We start from the raw sequence: 5364 nt of genomic DNA on the forward strand, positions 1-5364 counted from the left end.
AGGTTGCAAGGGGTAACAGTGGATATTGAAGGTCCGAGCACAGAGACAGATTTTGAAGTGATAGAGATTGTCGATGACAGCAAACCCTCTCCCACGTTGTTAGGAATAGATTGGGCCACTGATATGAATGGAGTCTATTAGTTTCAGTTTTTGCAGCTTGTCACCAAGGAGCAAAATGGGCTCTTACTATGTCTGGTTTTCAGAGATGTTTTGCACATTACCTTCAGTGAAAATCATATCCTAAGTATTTCCATTAGAAGAAGCTCAGAAAAGTATTTCCAACAGTATATCACACTCCCGTAACTGGTTTTTGGATCAGAAGATATGATCGAAATGAATGAGTGATTCCTGGTTATGCATGTTTTGAGGTCAGTTGCTACACACAACGACAAGTTTACTACAAGATTAGTTTCTGAAATAATGGTAAGGAATTTTTCAAAAGTGAAAGAGGTTTTGGTCCATCACGTACCATATAACAAAAAAATCCTTTATTTTATGCACAAATGCTACTATGTGGGAGATATGTAGTGATATTTGGAGCCTGCATTAAAACAAAGCAAATTTTTCATTTATTTTATTGCTTTAGTCATTTTAGTGCGGTGCCATTTTACAACAGATGGAAAGTAATTTTTGAAAACCCAAGAAGTTTTTTGTTAATCATGATCCATATAACAAAAACATCTTTCATTTTATTCACAGGTGTTGTGAATTTGGATATGTGGCTAGATCTTTGCAGCTCATTTTCACAGATTTAAATTTTAATTAATGATTTTCTGTTTCAGAGATGATTTTGTGTCATAGATTTCGAGCAACTGGAAATGAATTTCCAAAATTTGAGAGAGGTTTTTCTCCAACATGACCTTATCTACAAAAACCTCTTTCATTTTTTAACATGTGCTATGGTTTAGGAGATACGAGTTCATCATCAACACCTATTTTCAGAAATTCGGTCCAAGTTTAATGTAATTGATTCTATTTTGAAGAAGATGGTTGAGCTCAATTCCCTTAGTACGGGGATGAGAAAATGTATATATTTTATGAATTTCATGATGTACAGGTTCAATTTTGGCAGCAGAGAGGTTGTCTTGGCTTTGTGTAAAGTTTTATTGAATATCATAATAAAGCAGTTTTTTCCCTTTAGGCCTGGGATTCATCACGGTGTTGATGTTTAGTATGTTTTTCTCGTAATTAACTTATACATTATGTTTTTCCTGCCTTGTTACAACATTACCTAAGTGATATGTTAGGAATTCATCTATAATGATGCTCCTTTCGTGATGATTTTGATGTTAGTTGTAATGGTTGTCTTAGTAGAATTCATCCTTGGCTAGATGCTTTGTTGAGAAACCTCATGATTCTCTTTCATCTAAAGTTGTTGTTGCAGATTCATCCTTTGCCTAATTCCTGCAGGGCAATGGGCTTTCTCTCTCATACTTCTCACATTTGCAATCTTCACTTGGCTGAACATGGCACTTAATTTACCCCAGGTTTGCCGGTAGATATTGGCATTGACTCCATATCCCAATCATCCTTTCTATTGCAGTTTTGACCCAAAACCTTTCAAAAAAACTCCTGCACACTATACCTAGCCTAAAATCCATATTTAATTCAGTCATCTCAACTAAGATTGACAAGGAGAGAGCCCTCTCCTGACTTGGTAGGGCTAGCCACCAGGTTAAGCGTGGTTTGATGTTACCCTAGACGTGAATTAGCCACATAACAGATTTGCCACATACCCTGTCATTGGTGATTACCATCAACGTTCTAAAAACTAGATTCTTTAGTTCGATTTTGGCAGTAGAGAGGCTGTCTTGGCTTTGTGTAAATTTTTATTGAATATCATAATAAAGCAGTTTTTTCCCTTTAGGCTGGGATTCATCACGGTGCTTAAATGTTTAGTATGTTTTTTCTCCTATAATTCATTTACATATTATGCTTTTCTCCTTTGTTTCAACATTATATAAGTGATATGTTAGGAATTCATCCATAATGATACTCCTTTCATGATGATTTTACTGTTAGTTGTAATGGTTGTCTTAGCAGAATTCATCCTTTGTTAGATGTTTTGTTGAGAAACCTCGTTATTCTCTTTTATCTAGAGTTGCTGCTGCAGATCCATCCTTTATTTGATGCCTACAGGGTAGCGGGCTTTCTCCCTTATACTTCTCACATTTACAATCTTCACTTGGCCAAACATGGCACTTAATTTGCTCCAGGTTTGCCAACAGAAACTCACATTGATGCCATAATCCAAATCATCCTTTCTCTTGTTGTTTCGACCCAAACAAATCCAAAAACCCTAGAGCTACTATACCTAGCCTAAAATCCATTTTTGATTCAGTCATCTTGACTGAAATTTACAAGGAGAGAGCCCTCTCCCGACCTTGTAGGGCTAGCTACCAGGTTAGGTATGGTTTGATGTTACCCTAGACCTACCTTCTTTTAGCCTGAGGTAGATCCAGGCCCTAATAGAGTCATCAATATGAAGAAGCGGAATATTATATTCGAGAAAAATTCATTACGCTTAGTAGTCCTGCTAGACCTAGTCAAAGGAGTGCGCTAAACTGAACCCGTGTGTAATGATGATAATGATGATAAGCTTGATTGTATTTACAAGATAACTATGTGAGACTAGGATTGGGTGAATCTGATTGCAGTTGGGAGAATATTGTGGGAGCGCAAAAGCTCCTGCACTTTGGATTCAGACGAAGAAGTAGAGCGATGGTAGAATCGGTTGCACGAAGTAATGATGGTGAATTGCAACATGATGATTCGATCACTGCATTGCGTGACAACAGAGTCAAGAGAGCTGCCGACATATGATGGATTGACAGTGGTGGATGAATTCTTAAGCGAATTTGAAAGCGCGGTACTGGAATAGTAGCGGCTCGATGCGTTGAAATGGGAACTGCGCGCAACACCCACATGATGGTGGGGTACACATCAAGAAAACTTTAAGGACTGGCACAGATGTAGAAGGATGATGCACTTGCAGTTTGGAAGCTCCCAGCTTCGAATGAGAGTTGGGCAGCCAACATGGAGCAGTTTGTGCACCCACCTATGTCGATGGGTACAGACGTGCGCTATGCAGTCCGCACAAGCACACCCCAAACTAAGGATCAAAAATTGGGACAAGACGCAACAGTAGGAAAAGTGACACACACCACAAACGTTCCATGTAGAAGCATTCAAGAAGGTATGCGGAATCCTGAACAGAGTTCACCAAGTGAGACGAACTGATTGGGACCTATGCGTACCAGTGGTTCGATGGGCCTATAGGGCCATGTGAAAAAGCCTAAGCGTGGACATGATTCCAAAGCTGAAGAGCAGAGACGAGATCATATTTTTGGACGGAAGGAATCCTCATGTAGCAGCTCCCATAGTTGGGATGGCACGCGAGGACCCGGACAAAGGAATTATGTATTTACAGGAAGCCATTCAGCAAGGGAACATTAAACTTTGCAAACTTGAAGAAGATCGGGTACGGCTGAGGAAGAAAAGCATGTTAATGGACACAGAAACCAACAAACTGGAAAATGAATTCGTGCAAGCATGTCACATCGATAAACTAAGAATGACAGAACAAGATATGGGTAGCCATACTACTACTTTAGAAGATTGTCGCCGAGAATTTGTGACTTTGCTACCATGGCTACGACCGCACCTTACCAAACAAAGTAACCAGGGGAGCGCACTGCAGACGAAAGAATGTGCGGCACTGACTATCGTGAGGGTAATTAAGGAGTGCCCATAGACTAGGCCAGGAGGTGAATTCAAGCCACGCATAGGTGGTGTGACCACCTGACTATCCATAGGGAGCCCAATCTTAGCATTCCAAGCAGTTGAAAGAGAGCACTGGACTATAAAAGAGTCTGTATGGGAGCTATGCGATAAGGAGGTTACGCGCAGGATCAATATGTCACAAGGGTTGTGCCCATGCATCGGGGCCTGCACCGCCACACGTGTAGGCTGGGAGGTGACCGTTGGTGTCACTGTTCATGACAAGATGTCCAATTTAAGGCAAAAAGGAGTCGGTGGTGGGCAATTAAGACACGAAGTCAAAACTAGATTTGGGACGATTTGCCGCCAATCTAGCATTAATGGGCCAAATGAAGGGGGAAAGGTTGAATTTGAATTCAAAAATGCCTGTAAATCATAAATCGCTATCTAGCGAATAACGCTTGGTGTTTTGAGAATTCAGTTGTCGCGCTATCAAGTGGGTATGGACCTTACGAATTTGGAGGCTTTGAGAGCAAGTTCAGTGTTTGAGACATTGCCTAAGGAGACATGGGACTTCCTGAATAGAATGATGTCGACAACTGAGGAAGCCGCGCAGAGCCCTACGCTGCCGGTGGGGGATGCACCAAAAATTCTAAAATCACCTCGGACGTCGAGGCTAAAAAAGGATCCACATGTAGTAGGACATGTCTTCGCGAAATCCACTGTTTGGTAAACTGTCTATGGAAGACAAGGGCAAGACTATTAATCTTGAGACAAATGATGAGGAGGAGGATCTCCAAACATTCGTAGAAGAGATCAAAGCAGATGAAGAAATGAAGGAAGACATTCATCGAATGCACGTTGCAGAAAAACTGCCCAAATATGTCCCTTCGTGGAGAGGGAAAGAAAAAGTACCCAAGGATTTGGATGCCATTAAGAGCACACTCCTCCTCCCAGATGGAATCCTGTTTGAAGGTTTGGTTCTAGGCCACATGCCCATGATGAAATTTGAAGATTAGGACCTCATAGACAGTGAAAATTTCCCACATTTGGAGACTAGAAAACTCATGAAACAAAGTAAGGAGGGGTCGGTTACAGCGCTAGAGCCGCAAAAATGGCTTCACGGGGTGGAGGAGGCCAGGCTACTCCACCTACTATGGATTCCACACTTTCACCAAGCACCAATCACAATCTTTGTCATTAGGCAACTGCTTTTCCTGGTGCGATACATGTGGTTGGAGGAGCCTATTCCCATCATGACGAAGCTTATTCATAGGATTTCTTGGCTTCCCTGTACGGGAAGGGACCCCACGAAAATTGCCGGAAAATGTGGATATTTGGTGCTCGCAGAGGCTATGAAGAAGAAATACAAGTTGGAAAAGAAGTAGAGAGGCTACGTAATTAGTAGCATTCAAGTGAAATGGGTGCGCATAGCCACCTAGCGGCTGGTTGGGAAGGTGATGAGAAAATGCTGGGGCAATGAGGTACCAGCGACGGTCGTCGCGCTGGCCGAACAATGCATGGAGGGGGTCCAATTCAACTAGGCTAAATTCCTTTGTGAGGAATTCCTAACCAATTGCAAAGAAGCTCAGGAGCAGGGCAAGACCTTCCACTATGCGTGGTTGCTCTTTTCTATCTTATTGG

Source organism: Pinus tabuliformis, chromosome X (assembly GCF_031772625.1).
Source record: "Pinus tabuliformis cultivar Carrire ecotype Pingquan chromosome X, CPIR1, whole genome shotgun sequence".
In the NCBI taxonomy this organism is placed as follows: Eukaryota; Viridiplantae; Streptophyta; class Pinopsida; order Pinales; family Pinaceae; genus Pinus; species Pinus tabuliformis.